General features: G+C 48.8%; 1 long non-coding RNA gene across 1 annotated transcript in view; it reads right to left on the bottom strand.

Moving 5' to 3' along the window:
- LOC140492230 (uncharacterized) overlaps positions 1-24,567 on the bottom strand; it is a 63,434-nt gene extending 38,867 nt beyond the window's left edge. Inside the window, exon 1 of the long non-coding RNA XR_011963518.1 lies at positions 24,402-24,567. This is a non-coding gene — a long non-coding RNA (uncharacterized lncRNA). The remainder of the gene's footprint in view (positions 1-24,401) is intronic.
- Between the last annotated feature and the right edge of the window lie 3,275 nt (positions 24,568-27,842).

Below are 27,842 nucleotides of genomic sequence, written 5' to 3' on the forward strand. Positions count from 1 at the left end.
GATAGGGTGGTAAAGAAGGTGAATGACATGTTTGCCTTTATTAGTCGGGGAATTGAATACAAGAGTAAGGATGTCGTATTTATAAGTACTTTGGTTAGGCCACACTGAGAGTATTGTGTTCAGTTCTGGTCGCCACTTTACAAGACGGATGTGGAGGCTTTGGACAGGGTACAGAAGAGGTTTACCACGGTGCTGCCTGGATTAGAGGGTATGAGTTATAAGGAGAGGCTAGAAAAACTCGGGTTGTTTTCTCTGGAGTGGTGGATGCTGAGGGGAGACTTGATAGAAGTTCATTAAATTATGAAATGCACAGATAGGGTTGACAGTCAGAATCTTTTTCCCAGAGTTGAAATACTAGGGAGCATGCATTTAAGGTGAGAGGGGGAGGGTTCAAAGGAGACAAAAATGTTAACGAGAGAGTGACAGGAGTCTGGAACGCGCTGCCAGAGGTGCTGGTCGAGGCAGACGATGACAAGGGCATTTAAGGGACTTTTAGGTAAACACAGGAAAAGGCGAGGAATAGAGGGAAATGCACAAGGGCAGGCAGAAAGAACTAGTTTAATTTGGCATCATGTTCAGCACAACATAGTGGGCCAAACGGCCCATTCCTGTGCCGCACTGTCTCTTTAACCACAGGGGTCACATCCAGCTCCCTTTTGAATATATCCAATGAACTGGCCCCAACAGCTTCCTCTGGGAGAGAATCACACAGGCTCCCAACCCTCTGGGTAAAGAAGTCCTTCCTCATCTCAGTACTGAATTGTTTTACTCCTTGTTCTTAGATTTAGAATCAGATCTGATGGGCTCATTGGCAGCCTGTTGTGCTACCAACACGGTGGGCGGCACGGTGGCACAGTGGTTAGCACTGCTGCCTCGCAGTGCCGGAGACCCGGGTTCAATTCCCACCTCAGGCGACTGACTGTGTGGAGTTTGCACGTTCTCCCCGTGTCTGCTTGGGTTTCCTCCGGGTGCTCCGGTTTCCTCCCACAGTCCAAAGATGTGCAGGTCAGGTGAATTGGCCATGCTAAATTGCCCGTAGTGTTAGGTAAGGGGTAGATGTAGATGTAGGGGTATGGGTGGGTTACGCTTCGGCGGGTCGGTGTGGACTTGTTGGGCCGAAGGGCCTGTTTCCACACTGTAAGTAATCTAATCTAATCCACAGTTCTGTGACTTGCTGAAATGCAGGGAGATGAAAGGGAATCTTCTATCTTCAGGATAAATGTGTGTTGATAAAAGCGGCTCATGCTGGGCTGGAGATTGCAGCCCAGTCTCACTGACGTACTATACTTCACTGGCTAACACATAACATCTCTGTCTGTCTCTCACGTCCACACATTTCTATTAACTCTGTGATGCATTGGCTTCTCATAGTCTCACGCAGACCCAGGCTGGCAAAATAGATAACAACTAAAGGCAAGATGAAATCCTATTCACAAGCTCTGTGATGCATTTGACAGAAAGTGCAAGAAGAGTCAACATATTTTTTTAAAAAACTAATTATTTCAAAATACACAGCTGCAGGAGTAGAGGCCTAAGGGTGAGTGTCCATAGATTACTGAAGGTGTCAGTGCAAGATGAGAAAGCGGTTAATGAAACCCATAGGATCCTGGGTTTAATAAATAGAAGTTCACCTCATACCTACCTGCATGTGTACAGCATCTCTGCCTTGTCTTCTAGCTTCTTGGCACTTCAGGTTAGGTCAAAGGTTATTGGTGCTGCAATACCGACAAACCTTTTTGCACAGACAAGCTGCTTGTCGATGAGGATCCACCAGCCTGGCAAACACACGGCACTTTCATCGGTTACCTTTGAGAAATAAGAAGCAGCTGCTCCTCACTCCACTCAAGGGAGGGTTGCTGTTTATCAGGGGGTCCCCCCAGTACGGCCTGACACAGGCACAGTCCACACGTAGGCCCAGGGCTTACCTCCCATGAGCTGCCCAGTTGGGGGATGCTCACTGTCAGGTGACCAATCCAAACAGAATCCAAGAAAAGGGCAACCGTCAACCCCAACAGGCCAGCACCAGCTGCCAGAGGAATCACATAGAGCCGGTCAGAGTCAGGGATCTGGGGTGATTACGATTCTGGGGTGTCCTGCCGGTGGTGCAGGGTGCAAGGGAATCCTATATATTGGAGGCATTACTGTAAAAAGGGCTGGCTTTGTCTGCAGTGGCGGGAGGGGTGATAGAAAGCATAGGCACGTGTGCAGATGGAGACTTGACAAGTATTGGGGAAATGGAGAGAGATGGGGACACAGACAGGGATGGGGACACAGACAGGGATGGGGACACAGACAGGGATGGGGACACGGAGAGTGATAGGGACACGGAGTGAGACGGGGACACAGAGAGGGAAGGGGTCACGGACAGTGATGGTGACACGGAGAGTGATGGGGACACGGACAGTGATGGTGACACGGACAGTGATGGTGACACGGAGAGTGATGAGGACACGGAGAGAGATGGAGACACGGAGAGTGATGGAGACATGGAGTGAGACGGGGACACAGAGAGGGAAGGGGTCACGGACAGTGATGGTGACATGGAGAGGGATAGGGATATGGAGAGAGAGGTGGACACGGAGAGGGATGGGGTCACGGAGAGGGATGGGGTCACGGAGAGGGATGGGGAAATGGAGAGTGATGGGGTCATGGAGAGTGATGGGGCACGGAGAGGGATGAGGACATGGAGAGTGAAGGGGACACTGAGAGAGTTGGGGACACGGAGAGAGATGGGGTCACGGAGAGTGACGGGGTCACGGAGAGTGATGGGGACACGGAGAGTGATGGGGAGATGGAGAGTGATGGGGACATGGAGAGTGATGGGGATACGAAGAGTGATGGGGACACGGAGAGTGATGGGGACACTGAGAGTGATGGGGATACGAAGAGTGATGGGGACATGGAGAGAGATGGGGATACTGAGAGTGATGGGGAAAGGGAGAGTGATGGGGACACGGAGAGTGTGGGGACACGGAGAGAGATGGGGACACGGAGAGTGATGGGGAAATGGAGAGTGATGGGGACATGGAGAGTGATGGGGACATGGACGGAGATAGGGACATGGAGAATGATGGGGACATGGAGAGAGATGGGGACACGGAGAGTGATGGGGACACGGAGAGTGATGGGGACACGGAGAGTGATGGGGACACGGAGAGTGATGGGGGACATGGACATAGATGGGGCCAAGGCGAGTGATGGGGCCAAGATGAGTGATGGGGACACGGAGAGAGATGGCATCATGGAGAGAAATGACGACATGGAGAGTGATGGGGAACGGAGAGGGAAGAAGACACGGAGAGAGATGGGGACACAGAGAGTGATGGGCACGTGGACAGAAATGGGGACACGGAGATAGGTGGGGTCACGGAGAGTGTTGGGGAAATGGAGAGTGATGGGGGCATGGACAGAGATGGGGACACGGACTGAGATGTGGACACGGAGACTGATGGAGACACGGAGAGAGACGGGGACATGGAGAGAGATGGGGACACGGAGAGTGATGGGGACATGGAGAGTGATGGGGACACGGAGAGTGATGGAGACACGGAGAGTGATGGAGACACGGAGAGTGATGGAGACACGGAGAGTGGTGGAGACACGGAGAGTGATGGGGACACGGAGAGTGATGGAGACACGGAGAGTGATGGGGATACGAAGAGTGATGGGGACACGGAGAGTGATGGGGACACTGAGAGTGATGGGGATACGAAGAGTGATGGGGACATGGAGAGAGATGGGGATACTGAGAGTGATGGGGAAAGGGAGAGTGATGGGGACACGGAGAGTGTGGGGACACGGAGAGAGATGGGGACACGGAGAGTGATGGGGACATGGAGAGTGATGGGGACATGGAGAGTGATGGGGACATGGACGGAGATAGGGACATGGAGAATGATGGGGACATGGAGAGAGATGGGGACACGGAGAGTGATGGGGACACGGAGAGTGATGGGGACACGGAGAGTGATGGGGGACATGGACATAGATGGGGCCAAGGCGAGTGATGGGGCCAAGGTGAGTGATGGGGACACGGAGAGAGATGGCATCATGGAGAGAAATGACGACATGGAGAGTGATGGGGAACGGAGAATTAAGAAGACACGGAGAGAGATGGGGACACAGAGAGTGATGGGCACGTGGACAGAAATGGGGACACGGAGATAGGTGGGGTCACGGAGAGTGTTGGGGAAATGGAGAGTGATGGGGGCATGGACAGAGATGGGGACACGGACTGAGATGTGGACACGGAGACTGATGGAGACACGGAGAGAGACGGGGACATGGACAGAGATGGGGACACGGAGAGTGATGGGGACATGGAGAGTGATGGGGACACGGAGAGTGATGGGGACACGGAGAGTGATTGGGTCACGGAGAGTGATGGGATCACGGAGAGAGATGGGAACATGGAGAGGGATGGGGTCACGGAGAGTGATAGAGACACGGAGAGTGATGGAGACACGGAGAGTGATGGGGACATGGAGAGTGATGGGGACATGGACAGAGATGGGGACACGGAGAGTGATCGGGACACGGAGAGAGATGGGGGCACAGAGAGTGATGGGAACATGGACAGTGTTGGGGAGATGGACAGAGATGGGGACACGGAGAGTGATGGGGACACGGAGAGTGATAGGGACACAGGGAGTGATGGGGACACGGAGAGTGATGGGGACACGGAGAGTGATGGGGACACAGAGAGAGATGGGGACACGGAGAGTGATGGGGACATGGAGAGAGATGGGGACACGGAGAGTGATGGGGACATGGAGAGTGATGGGGACACGGAGAGTGATTGGGTCACGGAGAGTGATGGGATCACGGAGAGAGATGGGAACATGGAGAGGGATGGGGTCACGGAGAGTGATGGAGACACGGAGAGTGATGGAGACACGGAGAGTGATGGGGACATGGAGAGTGATGGGGACATGGACAGAGATGGGGACACGGAGAGTGATCGGGACACGGAGAGAGATGGGGGCACAGAGAGTGATGGGAACATGGACAGTGTTGGGGAGATGGACAGAGATGGGGACACGGAGAGTGATGGGGACACGGAGAGTGATAGGGACACAGGGAGTGATGGGGACACGGAGAGTGATGGGGACACGGAGAGTGATGGGGACACAGAGAGAGATGGGGACACGGAGAGTGATGGGGACATGGAGAGAGATGGGGACACGGAGAGTGATGGGGACATGGAGAGAGATGGGGACACGGAGAGTGATGGGGACACGGAGACAAATGAGGACACAGAGAGTGATGGGGACATGGAGAGTGATGGGGACACGGAGAGTGATGGAGACACGGAGAGTGATGGGGACACGGAGAGTCATGGGATCACGGAGAGAGATGGGAACATGGAGAGAGATGGGGTCACGGTGAGAGATGGGAACATGGAGAGGGATGGGGTCACGGACAGAGATGGGGACACGGAGAGTGATGGGGACATGGAGAGTGATGGCGACATGGAGAGTGATGGGGACATGGAGAGTGATGGGGACACGGACAGAGATGGGGACATGGAGAGTGATGGGGACATGGAGAGTGATGGCGACATGGAGAGTGATGGGGACACGGACAGAGATGGGGACACAGAGAGTGATGGGGACATGGAGAGTGATGGGGACACGGAGAGAGATGGGGACATGGAGAGTGATGGGGACACGGACAGAGATGGGGACACGGAGAGTGATGGGGACATGGAGAGAGATGGGGACACTGAGAGTGATTGGGACACGGAGAGAGATGGGGACACGGAGAGTGATGGGGACATGGAGAGAGATGGGGACACTGAGAGTGATTGGGACACGGAGAGAGATGGGGACATGGAGAGAGATGGGGACACGGAGAGAGATGGGGACATGGAGAGAGATGGGGACACAGAGAGAGATGGGGACATGGAGAGAGATGGGGACACGGAGAGAAATGGGGACACAGAGAGAGATGGGGACATGGAGAGAGATGGGGACACGGAGAGAGATGGGGACACGGAGAGTGATGGGGACACGGAGAGTGATGGAGACACGGAGAGTGATGGGGAAATGGAGAGTGATGGAGACACGGAGAGTGATGGAGACACGGAGAGTGATGGGGACACGGAGAGTGATTGGGACACGGAGAGAGATGGGGACACGGAGAGTGATGGGGACACGGAGAGTGATGGAGACACGGAGAGTGATGGGGACACGGAGAGTGATGGGGACACGGAGAGAGATGGGGACACGGAGAGTGATGGAGACACGGAGAGTGATGGGGACACGGAGAGTGATGGAGACACGGAGAGTGATGGGGACACGGAGAGTGATGGGGACACGGAGAGTGATGGGGACACGGAGAGTGATTGGGACACGGAGAGAGATGGGGACACGGAGAGTGATGTGGACACGGAGAGTGATGGAGACACGGAGAGAGATGGCGTCATGGAGAGAAATGACGACATGGAGAGTGATGGGGAACGGAGAGGGAAGAAGACACAGAGAGAGATGGGGACACAGAGAGTGATGGGCACGTGGACAGAAATGGGGACACGGAGATAGGTGGGGTCACGGAGAGTGTTGGGGAAATGGAGAGTGATGGGGGCATGGACAGAGATGGGGACACGGAGACTGATGGAGACACGGAGAGAGACGGGGACATGGAGAGGGATGGGGACATGGACAGAGATGGGGTCACAGAGAGGGATGTGGTCACGGAGAGAGATGGGGCCATGGAGAGTGATGGGGACAGGGAGAGGGATGAGGACATGGAGTGGGATGGGGACATGGACAGAGATGGGGACACGGAGATTGATGGGGACACGGAGAGAGTTGGGGACTCGGATAGAGTTGGGGACATGGAGAGTGATGGGGACACAGAGAGAGATGGGGACTCGGAGAGTGATGGAGACAGGGAGAGAGATGGGGCCATGGAGAGTGATGGGGCCATGGAGAGTGATGGGGAGTCGGAGAGTGATTGGGGACATGGACAGAGATGGGGACACGGAGAGAGATGGGGACATGGAGAGAGATGGGGACATGGAGAGAGATGGGGACATGGAGAGTGATGGGGACATGGACAGAGATGGGGACATGGACAGAGATCGGGACATGGAGAGTGATGGGGACATGGAGAGAGATGGGGAAACTGAAAGGGATGGGGACATGGACAATGATGGGGACACGGAGAGTGATGGGGACATGGACAGAGATCGGGACATGGAGAGTGATGGGGACATGGAGAGAGATGGGGACATGGAGAGTGATGGGGACATGGACAGAGATGGGGACATGGAGAATGATGGGGTCATGGACAGAGATCGGGACATGGAGAGTGATGGGGACATGGAGAGTGATGGGGAAATGGACAGAGATAGGGACACGGAGAGTGATGGGGACACGGAGAGTGATGGGGACATGGAGAGTGATGGGAACATGGGGAGTGATGGGGACATGGAGAGTGATGGGGACACGGACAGAGATGGGGACACGGAGAGTGATGGGGACATGGAGAGTGATGGGGACATGGAGAGTGATGGGAACATGGGGAGTGATGGGGACATGGACAGAGATGGGGACATGGAGAGAGATGAGGACACGGAGAGTGAAGGGGACACAGAGAGTGATGGGGACATGGACAGAGATCGGGACATGGAGAGTGATGGGGACATGGAGAGTGATGGGGAAATGGACAGAGATGGGGACACGGAGAGTGATGGGGACACGGAGAGTGATGGGGACATGGAGAGTGATGGGAACATGGGGAGTGATGGGGACATGGACAGAGATGGGGACATGGAGAGAGATGAGGACACGGAGAGTGAAGGGGACACAGAGAGTGATGGGGACATGGACAGAGATGGGGACATGGACAGAGATGGGGACATGGAGAGAGATGGGGACATGGAGAGTGATGGGGACACGGAGAGAGTTGGGGACTCGGAGAGAGATGGGGACAGGGAGAGGGATGGGGACACTGAGAGTAATTGGGACATGGAGAGTGATGGGGAGTTGGAGAGTGATTGGGGACATGGACAGAAATGTGGACACCGAGAGTGATGGGGACATGGAGAGTGATGGGGACACTGAGAGAGATGGGGAAACTGAGAGGGATGGGGACATGGACAATGATGGGGACACGGAGAGTGATGGGGTAACAGAGAGTGATGGGGACACAAAGAGTAATGGGGACACAGAGAGAGATGGGGTCATGGACAGAGATGGGGAAATGGAGAGTGATGGGGAAATGGACAGAGATGGGGAAATGGACAGAGATGGGGACATGGAGAGTGATGGGGACATGGACAGAGATGGGGCCATGGACAGAGATAGGGACATGGAGAGTGATGGGGACACGGACAGAGATGGGGACATGGAGAGTGATGGGGACATGGACAGAGATAGGGACATGGAGAGTGATGGGGACATGGAGAGAGATAGGGACATGGAGAGTGATGGGGACACGGACAGAGATGGGGACATGGAGAGTGATGGGGACATGGACAGAGATAGGGACATGGAGAGTGATGGGGACATGGAGAGAGATAGGGACATGGAGAGTGATGGGGACACGGACAGAGATGGGGACATGGAGAGTGATGGGGACATGGACAGAGATGGGGACACGGACAGAGATGGGGACACGGGCAGCGATGGGGACATGGAGAGTGATGGGGAAATGGACAGAGATAGGGACATGGAGAGTGATGGGGACATGGACAGAGATGGGGACATGGAGAGTGATGGGGACATGGACAGAGATGGGGACATGGAGAGTGATGGGGACACGGAGAGAGATGGGGGCACAGAGAGGGATGTGGTCACAGAGAGAGATGGGGCCATGGAGAGTGATGGGGCATGGAGAGTGATGGGTACATGGAGAGTGATGGGGACATGGAGAGGGATGGGGACATGATCAGAGATGGGGACACGGAGAGTGATGGGGACATGGACAGAGATAGGGACATGGAGAGTGATGGGGACATGGAGAGTGATGGGGACATGGAGAGTGATGGGGACACGGACAGAGATAGGGACATGGAGAGTGATGGGGACATGATCAGAGATGGGGACACGGAGAGTGATGGGGACATGGAGAGTGATGGGGACATGATCAGAGATGGGGACACGGAGAGTGATGGGGACACTGACAGAGATGTGGACATGGAGAGTGATGGGGACATGGACAGAGATGGGGACATGGAGAGTGATGGGGACACGGAGAGGGACGTGGTCACAGAGAGGGACGTGGTCACAGAGAGAGATGGGGCCATGGAGAGTGATGGGGCATGGAGAGTGATGGGTACATGGAGAGTGATGGGGACATGGAGAGGGATGGGGACATGATCAGAGATGGGGACACGGAGAGTGATGGGGACATGGACAGAGATAGGGACATGGAGAGTGATGGGGACATGGAGAGTGATGGGGACATGGAGAGTGATGGGGACACGGACAGAGATAGGGACATGGAGAGTGATGGGGACATGATCAGAGATGGGGACACGGAGAGTGATGGGGACATGGAGAGTGATGGGGACATGATCAGAGATAGGGACACGGAGAGTGATGGGGACACTGACAGAGATGTGGACACGGACAGAGATGGGGACACGGACAGAGATGGGGACATGGAGAGTGATGGGGACATGGACAGAGATGGGGACACGGACAGAGATGGGGACACGGGCAGCGATGGGGACATGGAGAGTGATGGGGAAATGGACAGAGATAGGGACATGGAGAGTGATGGGGACATGGACAGAGATGGGGACATGGAGAGTGATGGGGACATGGAGAGTGATGGGGACATGGACAGAGATGGGGACATGGAGAGTGATGGGGACATGGACAGAGATGGGGACATGGAGAGTGATGGGGACACGGAGAGAGATGGGGGCACAGAGAGGGATGTGGTCACAGAGAGAGATGGGGCCATGGAGAGTGATGGGGCATGGAGAGTGATGGGTACATGGAGAGTGATGGGGACATGGAGAGGGATGGGGACATGATCAGAGATGGGGACACGGAGAGTGATGGGGACATGGACAGAGATAGGGACATGGAGAGTGATGGGGACATGGAGAGTGATGGGGACATGGAGAGTGATGGGGACACGGACAGAGATAGGGACATGGAGAGTGATGGGGACATGATCAGAGATGGGGACACGGAGAGTGATGGGGACATGGAGAGTGATGGGGACATGATCAGAGATGGGGACACGGAGAGTGATGGGGACACTGACAGAGATGTGGACATGGAGAGTGATGGGGACATGGACAGAGATGGGGACATGGAGAGTGATGGGGACACGGAGAGGGACGTGGTCACAGAGAGGGACGTGGTCACAGAGAGAGATGGGGCCATGGAGAGTGATGGGGCATGGAGAGTGATGGGTACATGGAGAGTGATGGGGACATGGAGAGGGATGGGGACATGATCAGAGATGGGGACACGGAGAGTGATGGGGACATGGACAGAGATAGGGACATGGAGAGTGATGGGGACATGGAGAGTGATGGGGACATGGAGAGTGATGGGGACACGGACAGAGATAGGGACATGGAGAGTGATGGGGACATGATCAGAGATGGGGACACGGAGAGTGATGGGGACATGGAGAGTGATGGGGACATGATCAGAGATAGGGACACGGAGAGTGATGGGGACACTGACAGAGATGTGGACACGGACAGAGATGGGGACATGGAGAGTGATGGGGAAATGGACAGAGATAGGGACATGGAGAGTGATGGGGACATGGACAGAGATGGGGACACGGACAGAGATGGGGACATGGAGAGTGATGGGGACACGGACAGAGATGGGGACATGGACAGAGATGGGGACACGGACAGAGATGGGGACATGGAGAGTGATAGGGACATGGAGAGTGATGGGGACATGGAGAGTGATGGGGACATGATCAGAGATGGGGACACGGAGAGTGATGGGGACATGGAGAGTGATGGGGACATGATCAGAGATGGGGACACGGAGAGTGATGGGGAAATGGACAGAGATAGGGACATGGAGAGTGATGGGGACATGGACAGAGATGGGGACATGGAGAGTGATGGGGACATGGACAGAGATGGGGACAGGGACAGAGATGGGGACATGGAGAGTGATGGGGACACGGACAGAGATGGGGACACCGACAGAGATGGGGCCATGGAGAGTGATGGGGACACGGACAGAGATGGGGACATGGAGAATGATGGGGACATGGAGAGAGATGGGGACACGGACAGAGATGGGGACATGGAGAGTGATGGGGACATGGACAGAGATGGGGACATGGAGAATGATGGGGACATGGAGAGTGATGGGGACATGGAGAGTGATGGGGACATGGACAGAGATGGGGACATGGAGAATGATGGGGACATGGAGAGTGATGGGGACACGGACAGAGATGGGGACATGGAGAGTGATCGGGACACGGACAGAGATGGGGACACGGACAGAGATGGGGACATGGACAGAGATAGGGACATGGAGAATGATGGGGACACGGACAGAGATGGGGACATGGAGAGTGATGGGGACACTGACAGAGATGTGGACATGGACAGAGATGGGGACATGGAGAGTGATGGGGAAATGGACAGAGATAGGGACATGGAGAGTGATGGGGACATGGACAGAGATGGGGACATGGAGAGTGATGGGGACACCGACAGAGATGGGGACACGGACAGAGATGGGGACATGGAGAGTGATGGGGACATGGACAGAGATAGGGACATGGGGAGTGATGGGGACATGGACAGAGATAGGGACATGGAGAGTGATGGGGACATGGAGAGAGATGGGGACATGGAGAGTGATGGGGACATGGAGAGTGATGGGGACACGGACAGAGATGGGGACATGGACAGAGATGGGGACATGGAGAGCGATGGGGACATCGACAGTGATTGGGGAAATGGAGAGTGATGGGGTCATGGAGAGTGATGGTTGATAGGCAATAAATGGGGTAATCCCATGGAATATTGGGTTCTATAGACAGCATCAGAGGGCGTTGTAAGATATGGAAAGGATGATTCTATTAGCAGTGACCATCACTTTGGTCTCCACTGGGGTGTTGCAGAAGAACAGACTGCGTGTAATCAAGGTGTATACTGTTTGAGGTCAGGGCAATGGGAGAGTATTTGGAGGTGAAGTTTAATATGATGTGTCTTCATATGTGGCTGGGCTGTTGGGTTGTGGACATAGGTGGAAAGGTCAAGCAAGGCAAATGCGGACTCAGAGGCTCTGGGGGACTATCTGGTGACCAGGTAGAGGCCAGGGCTAATGGTGCCCATCAGGAGCTGTGTCCCCTGTCATCACTTCATTTGCAATGCATGCAGAATGAATATGGTTAGGCTCTAAATGCTGTGCATTGACAAATTGTACCATGACTTTAGCACTTACCAATGCAACATTGGCATCTCAATGGGGCAGATGTTAATATCCATGAGTTAAAACGAGCTATCTGCTGACCAATTGCAGTCCATCACTTGTGAAGCATCCAGGGGTGTTGTGGGGAGAGGGGAAACTCATGCCAACATATGTCATGTGAGTATCACAAAAGATGACACTGGAGTTGATGATATTTTGCGTGGTTCTCAGGGGTCAAAACATAGCAGGGCCTTCCTTATTGATGTCATGCTTCACTATCTCAGTTGGCCTAACAAGTTGCGGGTGGGCCATGTGGGAGAGACGATGGGTCTACAGGAGATACTGTTCTGTTGCTTGGAGGAGTCCTCCAGTGTGGTCTGGACTGAACGTGGGGTGTCATCCTGGTCGGCACAATTGGAGCAGGCAATGGAGCAACAAATAGATGCTGAGGAGCTGAGGGAACTGGAGCTCTCTGACAAGGAGGAGGTCGAGGATATTGGGAAGCTCTCTTTGTGCATAAGTTTGTTCAGCTGCATTAGAAGGTACATACCAGAGAGGATGTGCTGTTTCAGTGGTTGGGAGCTGGATGCAGAAGACCATTATGAATGCTAAATAATTGTTGGTTGTGACGGTTTGCATTGTGGGGTGAACTGCAGCCTTGATGCATTTTTTTCTGTTCGCTTATGTTTGGAAGCGTTTGATTACTTACCTGTGTGTGATGTTCTCTCATTGGAGAGTGTACTGGAGGGTGGGAGGCTCCATAGGATATTGGGAACAGAGTAATGGTGAAATAGAGAGGGAGTTCAGATGGAATGCAGCCTCGGATGGATAAACTTGTATGGCCGGGAGGTTGAACGATAACTCAGGTTGTATGTGTGAGGGCGTGCTAACCATATCGCCCGTGAGGGGTTAAACTGGATGACATAGACCTCTCTGAGCTGACAGCAGCCTTTTAAAGATGCAGGGGGCATCAGGGAGACCAGCGATTTGACTGAATCCATTCAGTGCTGAGTTGCTCCGGTAACAGCATGAGGAGAGAATCAGACATGAGAGATGCCACAGGAGCGATATAGTTACCGAGGAGATTTCAGTAATACACGGTGAGAAATCTGGCTTGGCCTCACATTGAAAACTCCTGACACAACTTGTGCTTCAGCAAAACAAAATGATTCAGCCCAGCTCTTTAGAGAAAGGCAGAGAAGATTCACAGAAGACTCATGAATAATATGAATAAATTGGAGAAGATGGGGCTGTTTTGAGTCATTCAGTTGTACAGCAGCACGGAAACAGACCCTTTGGTCCAACTCATTCATCACAAACACTGATCTAGTCTTATTTGACACCATTTGACCCATATCCCTCCAAACCATTACTGTTCATGCACCCATCCAAATGCCTTTTAAAATGTTGCAATTGTACCAGCCTCCATTACTTCCTCTGACAGCTCATTCCATACACGCACCACCTGCTGGGTGAAAAAAATTGCTCCTCAGGTTTCCTTCAAATCTTTCCTGGGAAAATGTTGCAATGTGAGCCTTTATTCTTCAGAAGTTTTATCGAATCTGTCCATTAATTCAGAATAATCCTCAACCTTACACTGCCTTTTGCTATGTAATAGCCAGGCTTCCCAAATTTATTCTTACATATTAAAAACTGATGCCATCCTTAATCTTCGCACCAATAATTTACGAAACATTTGTCCCATCTTCTCCAATTTATTCATGAATCTTCTGTGTTTTTTTTTAAAGATACCCTACAGTGTGGAAACAGGCCCTTCGGCCCAACAAGTCCACACCGACCCTCTGAAGAGTATCCCACCCAGACCCTAACTCTATGGGCAACTTAGCATGGCCAATTCACCTGACCTGACATCTTTTGGATTGTGGGAGGAAACTGGAGCACCCAGAGGAAACCCACGCAGACACAGGGAGAATGTGCAAACTCCACACAAACAGTTGCCCGAGGCTGGAATCGAACCTGGGTCCCTGGTACTGTGAGGCAGCAGTGCCAACCTCTAAAGAGCTGGGCTGAATCTTTTTTTGCTGAAGCACAAGTTGTGTCAGGAGTTTTCAATGTGAGGGACCATTAATGGTTTTCCTTGCTCAACAGTAGTCATTCAAGAATTATTATGATCTCCCCCTCCTCAAACAGAGAGGTGTAAATTCACAAAGAAACAAGAATTGTGAGAAAATTACATGAGGGCGCAGGCCCTAATAGCATGAATAGATAGTTCCCTCAATGTAGTAGAAAGGGGATAAACATAGAAAGTTAGACATTCAATTCCGTGGGATTGCCACATGGTTGAGGCACTATTTCTGACTGGATGTTAAACCAGGACCTCAACTCATTCCAATCTCCATGACGCCGTTTGAACTATAGCAGAGAGTTCTCTAGGTGTTCATACTTCTGTTATAACAGTAGCAACTCTTCAAAAGTACAGTATTGACTTTCGGGAAACCTTGAGGCTGCAAAAAGATGTGATATGAATGCGAGTCTTTCTTGTTAATAATCGTTCCTGCGCAAATTATCTTGCAAACGGAGTAACCAGTGATGTGTCCCCGCTTTGCTGGATATTGCTCTGTGCAAATTGACTTCCCAGTTTGCCCAGGAGAGAGTGGGGACAGCAGAGTTATTATGATCTCCTCCATCCTCAAACAGAGAGGTGCAGGTTTACAAAGAAACAAGAATTGTGAGAAAGTTACCTGAGGGTGCAGGCCCCAACACCAGGCCTCATTAATTGACAGTGCCCTCATTATAGCAGAAAGGGGACAAACATCCTTTTCATCATTCCTGATGAAGAGCTTTTGCTCGAAACATCAACTCTCCCGCTCCTTGGATGCTGCCTGACTGGCTGTGCTTTTCCAATGCCGCATTTCCCCATTTGCCTGTACTTCAACAGTGACCATACACTGCAGTGCAGTGAGAATACCTATCAAAGCCAAGTGTTCCTTCTTGTTATTAAACTAGGCAAGAATGAACTCTCATCTGAAACAACATCCTGCCTTCCATTTTCCAGACACTGATCAACTCGTTGTGCATCTCAAGAATAATCTGTCACTTTTTGATATTTCCAATTTTGCAAGTGCCTTTTCCATATCCTCCAATTAATTCACCTCAATCTATCAAAACTACTTTTAAATTGAAATGGGCCATTTTAAAACAACTGCCTTTCAAATAAAGAAAGCCTTGGACAAGGTCTTTGTTATTTCCTCAGTTGGTTTTGTCATTAACACACAGCAAAATATATAACAACATGATATTGATAATGTCAGCATCAGGCTAAAGAAAGCAAAACTGACTGAAACAAAAACAAAGAAATGTATTTAGAGTCACATAGTCAAAGAGTCATACAGCAATCTCAGTCCAACTCATGCCAACCAGGTTTCCAAAACTGAACTAGTCCCACTTGCCTGTGTTTGGCCCCTCCCCCTGTCGACCTTTCCTATCCATATAATTGTCCAAATGCCTTTCAAACGTTGTAACTGTACTCACCTCCCCCACTTCTTCTGGCAGTTCGTCCCATACACGTGCCACCCTCTGTGTGAAAATGGTGCCTCTCAGGTCCCTTTTAAATCTTTCCTCTCTCACCTTAAACCGATGTCCTCTCGTTTTGAATTCCCCCACCGTGGGGAAAAAACCTTGCCTTCTTATCCTATCCACGCCCCTCACACAACCCCCTGTTGAGATGCTCCGAAAGCTAGTGTGCTTCCAATTAAACCTGTTGGACTATAACTTGGTGTTGTGTGATTTTTAACTTTGTCCACCCCAGTCCAACACCGGCGTCTCCAAATCATGCCCCCTCGTGATTTTATAAATCACTATAAACCTCAGCTTCCTGCACTCATTCAGAAAGCATTTGTCTTATTGTTGTTAATGGGATCTTGCTGTGTTTAATCTACTGCTTCTGCCTGTGTAATGCCAGCTACTTCAATGAAAGAAACTGGGTGTGTAATCATTTGACTGGCCCTGAACATGTGAAAGACCCAACATGAATGCAAAGTCCCTGTCTGTGATTCCCTCCAAGTAAACATCCAGAGATGGAACTGCCTGAGGCAAAATCTTTAAGAGGCAATTTGTTGAAATTAAGTTTCCGAGGAGAGTTACCCTTTGATATGTTGTATTAGCAAGTGCATCAAAACACTCTGTTCTCAAACTATGGAATGTAATTAAGTTGGAGAAAGTGAGGACTGCAGATCAGAGCTGAAAATGTGTTGCTGGAAAAGCGCAGCAGGTCAGGCAGCATCCAAAGAGCAGGAGAATCGACGTTTCGGGCATGAGCCCTTCTTCAGGAATGTAATTAAGTGGCAAATCAAAGTGTACAGCTGCACCTCACACATACACAGTGAAAAAGCTCATATTTCAGTTTAACAACCTTTTCAAAATTTTACGAGATGCAACGTTTTTGACAATATACATGACACATGACCTGGGCTGCCATGGAACTTAAACTTTAAATATTTGCTAATTTAATTTGACCTTCCCTATTTTGAAAAAAAAAACTTGAGTGCACAGTGCACCGTAATTTTATCTCTCTTCAGTGCCCTCCCGCTAGTGAAAGCTCTGGCCATGAAGTTAAAGAAATCAATTATTCTCACCTGTTTGTGAGTTTCAGTAATGGATCGGAGTGAGCACTGATAGTGCTTTCCAGCGAAGTCCCTTGGTTTCTATGAACAATGTCACACATGCAGACTTTTCAGCAGAGGAGGTGAGAGGTTACACCAGCTAAATGAATAATCCCAAGGCTTAGACAATCAGAAGTCAATTGTAGCAGCTGTCTGAGCGAGTCACTAATTCAACACAGAATGCCACATTCCTGATTCCTACGGTTCAGTACCACAGGAAGCAGGAAGGCTTTATGCTCTCATGTCACAGTCTCTTTTGACTTTATTGATTCAAAAGAGGTGATAGCCTATGGGTGTTATCACTGGACTGTTAATTCAGAATGTCACCTAGACAGGGGACGAAACGCCTGCAACACAAATTCCCAGCTCGGCGAACAGAACCACAACAACGAGCACCCGAGCTACAAATCTTCTCACAAACTTTGAATAAGCCCTGCATCATTCCTGATGAAAGGCCTGAAATGTCGATTGTCCTGCTCCTCGGATGCTGCCTGACCTGCTGTGCTTTTCCAGCACCGCACTCTTGACTCTGATCTCCAGCATCTGCAGTCCTCACTTTCTCCCATTTGACCCTTCCAGTTGGTTCCAACATTCTCTAAGATCATGGCCAGTTTGGTTTAGTCGTTTTCCTGTCTTCCTGACCACATAACCCTTGACTCTCTTGTCTCTCAGAAATCTTACTCAGCCATGATTAAATTCAATGATCCAGACTCAATGCTCCATGGGGAATTCCACAGAGTTATAATCCACTGAAAGAAAAAATAAACAGTTTTCATCTCCATCTCATCTCCTCTTATCTTTAAATTGCTACCTCTTGCTCAAATGGAAATATTATCCCAGCATTTGCCCTATTAGGTCCCCTCAGCACCCTATATTTTTTAATAACAGCACCTCTTGTTCTTCAAAACTCCAACGAAAACGGCCGTAGAAATAATTTCTCTTAAATTACTCTATCGGGCTTTTTGTGGCTTTAGCAACTTGATCAAATCTCTCTCTGAAGGGAGCAATCATGCTCTCTCAAGACTTCCTGCCATTCTCATAAAGGTTCTCTGTACCTTTTCTGCCTTCATATCTTATTCCCTGGTCTTTAGTCCCTGACTTCCACCTGATTTGATCCTAAATCCTTGATTGGTATCACGCACTGAATTTGATACAGCCTTTAGTTGTGGCCTGTAGTAACTTTTCAAGGTTCAGTAAAATGTCCTTGCTTTTACACTCAAATCCGTCGTTTATGAAGTGGGAACGGTGCGTGCTTTTTGAGCAGCACTGTCAGCTTGCCCTTCAGTATCAAAGATTGGTGTACATAAACCTCTTTGTGCTCTTGCACTCTGTCTAAAATTGTACCGTTTCTATATATTCTCTCACATTCTTTTTTCTTTAAAGCATCAATTCACTTTGTTAAATTTAACGTGCTATCTCTCTGTCTACCTTATAGCACGTCCATCAAGTTTGTAACTACAGTCAGTTCTGCTATAACACGCATTTCTCCAATGCAAATTAGCTATAATGTGATTGAAGAATTTAGACCATTACTTGTAGAACACGAACATCCCTTACTGGCTATAATGAGATTCCAGCTCCATTGGTTTATACGGTGTTGATGTTATGGGATTTTCTTATATTATGGGATCGCATGGGAATGTGGGTGGTCCGATTTCCTCCCACAATCCAAAGATGTACAGGTTAGGTGAATTGGCCATGCTAAAATTGTCAGTAGTGTTAGGTAGATTAGTCAGGGGTAAATGTAGAGGAATGGGTCTGGGTGGGCTGCTCTCCGGAGGGTCGGTGTGGACTTGTTGGGCCGAAGGGCCTGTTTCCACACTGTAGGGAATCTAATCTGAATGGAACTCTCTCATTATATCAGAACAGACAGTGTTCTCTAATTATGACTTGCTAAGTTTTGTGCGATCTGCAGAATTTAAAATCATGTTCTTTTGTTCACTTGACCTGACCTTTAAGTCCAGGTCATCATTATAACCAAGGAGAGTTGTCTTTGTAAAACTGGGGCTATCGTGCACAATAAACTTACCTCAGCCCAGCACTTTCACTGTCTTATTTTTCCCCTTAATCAATGTCGCATCCATGTTGCCTTTAATACTATTTTATCTACTTTTTTTTTCAATTACCTTTCCCTTTGGAACTGCTCAATGTTTTATTGGAGTATAACAAAAAGCATATCAGTGGCACAATTCTGATGTGGCAATTTGATGCAGCCTTGAATGGCCTCAGAAACAATACAAATGAAACAAAATCAATGAAATGGTTTTATAGCGCTGAGCTGAACAGAGGTGATGGTCTCAGGGTAGCAGTTATGCTATTTTAGCTGATCTTGGTAACAAGGTGAAGGTACGGAGGGCTGATGATTCACTGCCCTTGTTTTACAGGAGGAGGGGTGGTGTTGGGGAAGATATCCCACTTCTGTCTGCTGTCCACCAGTTCCTGAGGTAAAATATACATGGCTGGAGGTCGAGTGAGAATGGGTTCAGCCTGGGTCACTCCACATTTTGGTTAGTGGTGCTGGAAGAGCACAACAGTTCAGGCAGCATCCAAGTAGCTTCGAAATCGACCTTTCGGGCAAAAGCCCTTCATCAGGAATAAAGGCAGTGAGCCTGAAGCGTGGAGAGATAAGCTAGAGGAGAGTGGGGAGAAAGTAGCACAGAGTACAATGGGTGAGTGGGGGAGGGGATGAAGGTGATAGGTCAAGGAGGAGAGGGTGGAGTGGATAGGTGGAAAAGGAGGTCGGCAGGTAGGACAAGTCCGGACAAGTCATGGGGACAGTTACTGAGCTGGAAGTTTAGAACTAGGGTGAGGTGAGGGAAGGGGAAATGAGGAAACTGTTGAAGTCCACATTGATGCCCTCCTCTAGCTTATCTCTCCACGCTTCAGGCTCACTGCCTTTATTCCTGATGAAGGGCTTTTGCCCGAAATGCCGATTTCGAAGCTACTTGGATGCTGCCTGAACTGCTGTGCTCTTCCAGCACCACTAATCCAGAATCTGGTTTCCAGCATCTGCAGTCATTGTTTTTACCTGGGTCACTCTACATCCAACTATCATGTCAGCATTCACTAGTGAACCTCAGGTAGGAATGAAGAATGCCTCAACGAGAAAGGACTAAGAGTGTGGGGCACCATAGCAAGAGAAGCAACCTGCAAGAGAACGTGGGCTGGATTTTAAAGGAACCGCTTCTGTACCCATTTCAGCTAAGATGTTCGGATAAACACATGCACGGTCCTGAAAGCTACCTCCCAGCAATTGCTTTAAGGCTTCTTCCTCCTCTTTTTAGAATGAGCCGGCATTTCAATTGGACATGGGTTGAGGCTCAAGGTTAGGGGAATGACCCTTTGCAGTGGTTGCTCTTGATGACCTGAGGGGACTGCCTCCATCTGACAGCAGCCTCCTGGGCAGTTAAACATGGAATCACTGAAGATAGGAGCAGCATGAGACCATTCGGCCCTTGAAGCCTGCTCCCCCATTCATCATGATTATGGCTGGGTGCCCTACTCAATGGCCTAAACCGGCTTTCTCCCCATGACCTTTGATCCCATTTGCCCCAAGTACTATACCTAGCCGCCCCTTGAATACATTCAATGTTTTGCATCAACTCCTTCCTGTGGTCATGAATTCCACAGGGTCACCACGCTTTGGGTGAAGAAATGTTTCCTCATCTCTGTCCTAAATGGTCCACCCCAAATCCTCAGAGTGTGACCCCTGGTTCTGGACACACCCACCACGGGGAACACCCTCCCTGCATCTACCCTGTCTAGTCCTGTTTGAGTTTTAAAGGTCTCTATGAGATTCCACCGCCCCCACCCCACCCGTCTGAACCCTAGCAAAAACAATCCTGACCCAGTCAATCTCTCCTATGCGTCAGTCCCTCCATCTCCCGAATCAGCCTGGGAAACCTTCGCTGTACTCCCTCGAGAGCAAGAGCATCCTTCCTTAGAAAAGGAGACCAAAACTGTGCACAATATTCTAGGTGTGGCCTCACCAAGGCCCTGTATAACTGTAAGAACACATCCCTGTTACTGTACTCAAAAAGCTACAGAGTGAATGAATGAACAAGCAAACCAACCAACCTGGGCAATTAAAACTACTGAGTTTCCCATGTGGTATGGATATTCCTTCGCCTCACTGTGGGTAAAATGCTTCCTGGTTGCTCGGCAACCACAGGATTACCCCCCCCCCCCTTCTAACTTCCCCATCACCTCCACCTTCAAATGCTTCGGCAGCAGAATGTAAAACCCAATGCATGGAGAAGAAAAATGGGAAAATAAGGTCCTTAAATTGGGAGGATTTAGTGGATATAATATCCATTGTAAATTATGGAAAAGAAGTGATGAAACAACTGTCAAGATAGTGACAGATCTAAAAGTAAATGAATGTTTGGGGCTTCGAAATAGTTTTGAGAAATATTATCGAACTGTTGAAATAAAGCAGGAGAAATTAACTTCGGCAGCCATTTTAAATTGTCTGCATAGCAGCAAATAGCAAAATAATCACATTGTTTCTCATAACAGTGGACTATTACCTTGATCCTCACTCTCATTTGTCTCTTGGGCCTTAATGGCTCACTACCATTCTTTAATCTTTAACTCCCATTGGTGCTCTGAGACTCAGCTCATAATCCCCTTCTCAAGGGCAACTAGGGACAGGCAATAAATGCTGACCAGTCCCACAAGTGAGTATAAAATATTCCCCACTCCTATTGATCCCATGAACTTCAAACCCTGACTCCCATTGGGTTCCCTGAACTTCAAACTCTGACTCCCACTGGTCCCCTGAACCTCAAACTCTGACTCCCATTGGGGCCCTGAACCTTAAAGTCTGACTCCCATTGGTCCCTGAGTCCTGCACATCATTTTGATTTGAACTTCCGATTTGAATTGGTCTCCCACCCCTAGATTTCCTCATTCTTGGTGATCTGCTTGCTTGTCTTTGGTTTCTGGATGAAGTTGGTAAGTGCGGTTCTGGAACATAGAACATAGAACATGGAAAAGTACAGCACAGAACAGAACAGGCCCTTCGGCCCACAATGTTGGCCGAGGATTATTCCTAAACTAAAAAAACTAACCTAACCTACGCACCCTTCAATTCACTGCTGTCGATGTGCGTGTCCAGCAGTCGCTTAAATGTCCCTAATGACGCTGCTTCCACCACCACCGCTGGTAATGCATTCTATGCATTCACAACTCTCTGTGTAAAGAACCTACCTCTGATGTCTTTTCTATACCTTCCTCTTAATATCTTAAAACTATGACCCCTCATGCCAGTCAATCCTGCCCTGGTGAAAAGTCTCTGGCTATTGACTCCATCTATTCCTCTCATTAACTTGTACACCTCGATCAGGTCACCTATCTTCCTCCTTTTCTCCAGCGAGACAAGCCCAAGCTTAGTCAACCTCTCTTCGTAGGACAAGCCCTCCAGTCCAGGCATCATCCTGGTAAACCTTCTTTGTTCTGTAATGCAAAGCCCTGAATTCTATTAATGCCTGAAACCGTGTACTCCAGCAGGCTTCTGGTCAGAAACATTGACTCCCATTGATTCCCTCCCCCCTTACCAGCAGGTGGCTCACATCCTGCTGGTAATGTGACCTGACACTGTAAGCTCTGTTGGCTTCCTAGAGCTGAACCTTTGATTTGCACTAATCATCTGGTTAAAATCCATGACCTCCCTTCGGCTTTGGACTCAATGCTACATTTCAGGATTTTACAGATAACAATCCCAACAGCTCCTGGGGGTCCATCTAATAATTATCTCGCTGAGGGGACAAAACACTCATAGTCCGTGAAATATTGTTTGAAACGTTTATACAAAACTAAATAACAACCATTTGGGGATATCATTATGAAGCATACACTGAAGATTTACTGAGGAATTGTTTACATAATGCTTTTCCTAATCTTCAAAGTCAGAAGTCACACGACACCAGGTTATAGTCCAACAGGTTGATTTGAAATCGCAAGCTTTCAGAGCGCTGCTCCTTCATCAGCTGAAGACTCCAAAAGCTTGTGATTTGAAATAAAAACCTGCTGGACTATAACCTGGTGTCATGTGACTTCTGGCTTTGTCCATCCCAGTCCAACTCCGGTACCTTCACATCATGGCTTTCCGAATCTTGGAATGTTCAAAAGAATTTCACGTCCCTCCTGAAAAAGTGTTGCCAATATTTTGGGGAACAAAGCAATCGAGTTGTGCAAAATGGAATCGCAGAAACTGCAACGTGATCATCACCTGGTAACCTCCATCAGTGATAACTGTTGGCGCGGGACAGCTCTTTGGGAACATTTTCTTCACTGATATGGCAGCTGGAGCCTCAAGTTCAGACCACGTTCAAAATGCAGAGCCTCTTCCACTCCAGCACTCCCCCATCGAAGTCTTCGTTGGATTCTGTGTTTCTGGAGTGGATCCAACATGACTCAGAGGTGAGAGTGTTACTGGTGAGCCACCCATATGCGCATTTTCTGAACCAGCAAAGGGGATTTGGTAAGGGGGTTGTGGAGGACTAGGGAATAAAATTTGACAGATTATCTCTTCTTTAAACTACTGGATCTCAGAACATTTCGTTCCATCCTTACATCTTGAAGCTCAGTCTGTCTACAACCAAATCAGGTATACACTTTATTTTATGTTGGTTTGTGAAACCCTGCAAGGGTGCAGGCTGTCCTTTATAACCGGCTGTGCTCCTGACTGACATGAAGAAAGGGCAAAGCTTTTAGCTTCAGCCTAGCCACTGTTGCATAAAGATTTTCCAACAGCAACTTCCTCCTCAGTCAGAAATAGTATTCCTCAACTCAACAAAGGCATAGCAATTCCACTTAAACCTCCTGTTTCCTTTTAGTTCGTGTCCCAAAGAAACGAGTTGTCATTTGTAGATTTGCAATATTGCAATCTGGTTTCAAGCTAAAATTAGAATCGTACGTACAACAAACCCCAAAAGAGGGGAGATCTTAGGTGTGTTTATTGTTATAATTACAGCTTCCATTAGAGTCAGCATTCTGTCCCAGAAATCCTTCACTGCTACAAGTCCAGAATTAGACCCAACACACTTTGAACACCAATAAATGGCAATCATAAACCATTCTAATGGCACATTGTAATACAGCTGACTCTTAATTCAAAGTAATTTTCACACAAATACAAGTTAAACCATCCAGTCATTTTGAATTAAGCAATTTAAATAAATGGTAGAGAGATTTGATTTGCACAATTTCAATTCAATACAATCAATAATTTAAATGAGGGCAAGATCCATGTAGAGTCATGCTAGGACAGGAAAGAGTTAAAGGTTATATCTACATATAATAACTATGCTGGTAAATTTCAACTGTCTGTCGCTCATGAACAGAACACAAATACACACTATCATGAACTGATATTTTGACCCTTTGATTATTTTTGTTAAAAACTTACATGATCTTGAATAAATGATGTTGCTCAAACAGATTGTTAACTCTGGAACACAGAACACAGAAGAGACTCACAGATTATCTCTCTCCATCCCTCGTAGCCACCTCATAGAGGTCTCTCCAAATGCACTGATTATTTCATTCATTAGTTCTGAACAGTTTACTGTGCAGTCACTCCCCAGGTTGGTGGCAGGAGAGACCACGTGAGATGCCGAACAGCCTATCAGGCCCCATTCCATCCTGGGGGGGGTGGCAGAGAGACATTAGGCACTGAGATGACATGTAGAGTCCCTTGTTTTAATCAGATATGCGCATAGTTTATCGCTCAGAGTGATTTTACTCGGAAGACGTTGCCTGTTGCTGAGTGTCTGGTGCAGTCACGTATTGGAATCCTGTGAGACATATCCCCTCCAGCAGACTCTGATAAAATTACGTTGGACCTTAAATCTATTCAGTGGCTGGTTCTGTAGTGAGCTGAATGTTAATTCAAATCTACTTACCAGTCCATCTGGTATAGCATAAGCACCATCTTCTGTAGATTTTTAATGTTTCTTAAGCACAGACGTATTATGAATGTGTGAAGCTGGTAAAAACACAAGCATCTTGAGTCACTATTAATTGTTTTATTGGTTATTTCACAGGATGTGGGCATTGATGGTGAGGCCAACATTCATTACCCCATCTCTAATTGTGATGAAAAAGGTCGAGTTGAGGTGCCTTCTTTAACCGCTGTTGTCCCTTTGGATTCAATCCTGTCCAAAATGTCTGAGTTAGTTTGTATTAAATTAAAAATCACACCACACCAGGTTATAGTCCAACGGGTTTAATTGGAAGCACTAGCTTTCGGAGCGTTGCCCCTTCATCAGTTTGTTTTATTCAGGTGACCTCTTCCACAAAGACACAGATGACTTAAGTTTCACTTTCAGAAGGTTCTTGCGTCGAACGTGCTGTTTGGTTGGACACTCAAAGTGCAGTGCCAGACAGTGTCCGGAGCTGAAATATAAAGCTCCCGGACAGAAATGTGAGCTGCTACTGTAAAAGAAAAGCAGGTCACCGTGAAAAAGCTGCTGAAGAGAAAACGGCTGCAGCTCCTGTTGCAGATGTAAGAAAACAAATGGGAATTCGATGGCGCAATTATGCAATGATTTATTGAGCAAACTGGAATATATATATATATATATATAATTCATTACACTTCCATCACAGTTGGGAAGAAACTGTATCAAAAAATATATTCCACCCTCAATCTCACTGAAGATCAGAAAATAAAGACAGACGTCTAAGAGTCATAGAGATGTACAGCATGGAAACAGACCCTTCGGTCCAACCTGTCCATGCCGATCGGATATCCCAACCCAACCTAGTCCCACCTGCCAGCGCCCAGCCCGTATCCTTCTAAATCCTTCCTATTCATATACCCATCCAAATGCCTTTTAAATGCTGTAATTGTACCAGCCTCCACCACTTCCTCTGGCAGCTCATTCCATTCACATACCACCCTCTGCATGAAAAAGATCCCCCGTAGGTCACTTTTATATCTTTCCCCTCTCACCCTAAACCTATGCCCTCTAGTTCTGGACTCCCCGACCCCAAGGAAAAGACTTTGTCTATTTATCCTATCCATGCCCCTCATAATTTTATAGACCTCGATAAGGTCACCCCTCAGCCTCCGACGCTCCAGGGAAAACAGCCCCAGCCTGTTCAGCCTCTCCCTGTAGCTCAGATCCTCCAACCCTGGCAACATTCTTGTAAATCTTTTCTGAACCCTTTCAAATTTCACAACATCTTTCCTATAGGAAGGAGACCAGAATTGCATGCAATATTCCATCAGTGGCCTAGCCAATGTCCTGTACAGCCGCAATATGACCTCCCAACTCCTGTACTCAATACTCTGACCAATAAAGGAAAGCATACCAAACGCCTCCTTCACTATCCTATCTACCTGCGACTCCACTTTCAAGGAGCTATGAACCTGCACTCCAAGGTTCTTGAGCCCCAAGTGAACATTAAGTATGAACGGCACATGCTTAATAATACAGAACAAGTTAACAGACAGTTCATGGGTCAATTTCGGAGCAAATTGCTGGACATACTGGAATCTGAACTGGAAACAAAAAAAAAGGCTGGCGATCACAGTGGGTCAGGCAGCATCCATGGAGAGAGAGTCGAGATGGGTCTTCATCAGAGCTGAAGTGAAGTGTAGAGGGGACATTTATACAATGGTGGGAGTAGGGGTGTTGGGGGAGAAAAGATGTTGTTGGTTCAGATGAAGTGATTGGAATGTGGGAGTGGCAAAACGATGGGGAGTGTCTAACAGCAATATGTAGCATCACTAACTCAGTTTGCAGAAACCTAGTGAATATGGACAATTAAAGGATGAACTAATTAGAGACAGGATTGTGTTGACAATTAGGGATCTAAGCACGTGTTTACTGAGAGAAGACAAACTTCCACTTAAGAAAACAATTAACCTGTGTGGAATAGCGTTTGTGTGATGCAGCGTGCCCTGGGATGGTGGTGGTTGATGGAGAGCAGACTGTAAGTTGGAGTTGCTAGCTTACCACTCTGATTTCCATGTTGGATATTGTGGCCTTCAGATGTTTGTCCAGTGGGTGTGAGAATAGGAAACTTAGTGATTCGATTAGATTAGACTTACAGTGTGGAAACAGGCCCTTCGGCCCAACAAGTCCACACCGCCCCGCCGAAGCGCAACCCACCCATTCCCCTACATTAACCCCTTACCTAACACTACGGGCAATTTAGCATGGCCAATTCACCTGACCCTGCACATCTTTGGACTGTGGGAGGAAACCGGAGCACCCGGAGGAAACCCACGCAGACACGGGGAGAACGTGCAAACTCCACACAGTCAGTCGCCTGAGGCGGGAATTGAACCCGGGTCTCTGACGCTGTGAGGCAGCAGTGCTCACCACTGTGCCACCGTGCCGCCCAGTGAAGTGAGAAGAACTAATAATGAGGATATTCATATATAGAATAGCACAGTACAGGCCTTTCAAATTCTATGTTGGGCCTTTTATCCTACTCTAAGATCAGATATACCTTTCATTGTGCTATCTTCCATGAGCCCTTCCTGAAGAAGGAAGGAGAAACGTCGATTCTCCTGCTCCTTGGATGCTGCCTGACCCGCTGCGCTTTTCCAGCAACACATTTTTAGCTCTGACCTCCAGTATCTGCAGTCCTCACTTTCTCCTATCTTCCATGTGCCTATCTCAGAGTCGCTTAAATGTCCCTAATGTATCGGACTCTACTATCACTGCCAGCAGTGCATTCCACACACCCACCGCTCTCTGTGTAAAGATGTAAGTACACCTCTCACCACTGCCATGAGCTGCCAAGAGACTGAGCTGAAACCCACCAAGAGACCAGGCCAAGGCCCACTCAGAGACCAGGTTGGAACCCACCATGAGCTGCTGAGAGAACAGGC

This window comes from Chiloscyllium punctatum, chromosome 20 (assembly GCF_047496795.1).
Source record: "Chiloscyllium punctatum isolate Juve2018m chromosome 20, sChiPun1.3, whole genome shotgun sequence".
Lineage (NCBI taxonomy): Eukaryota > Metazoa > Chordata > Chondrichthyes > Orectolobiformes > Hemiscylliidae > Chiloscyllium > Chiloscyllium punctatum.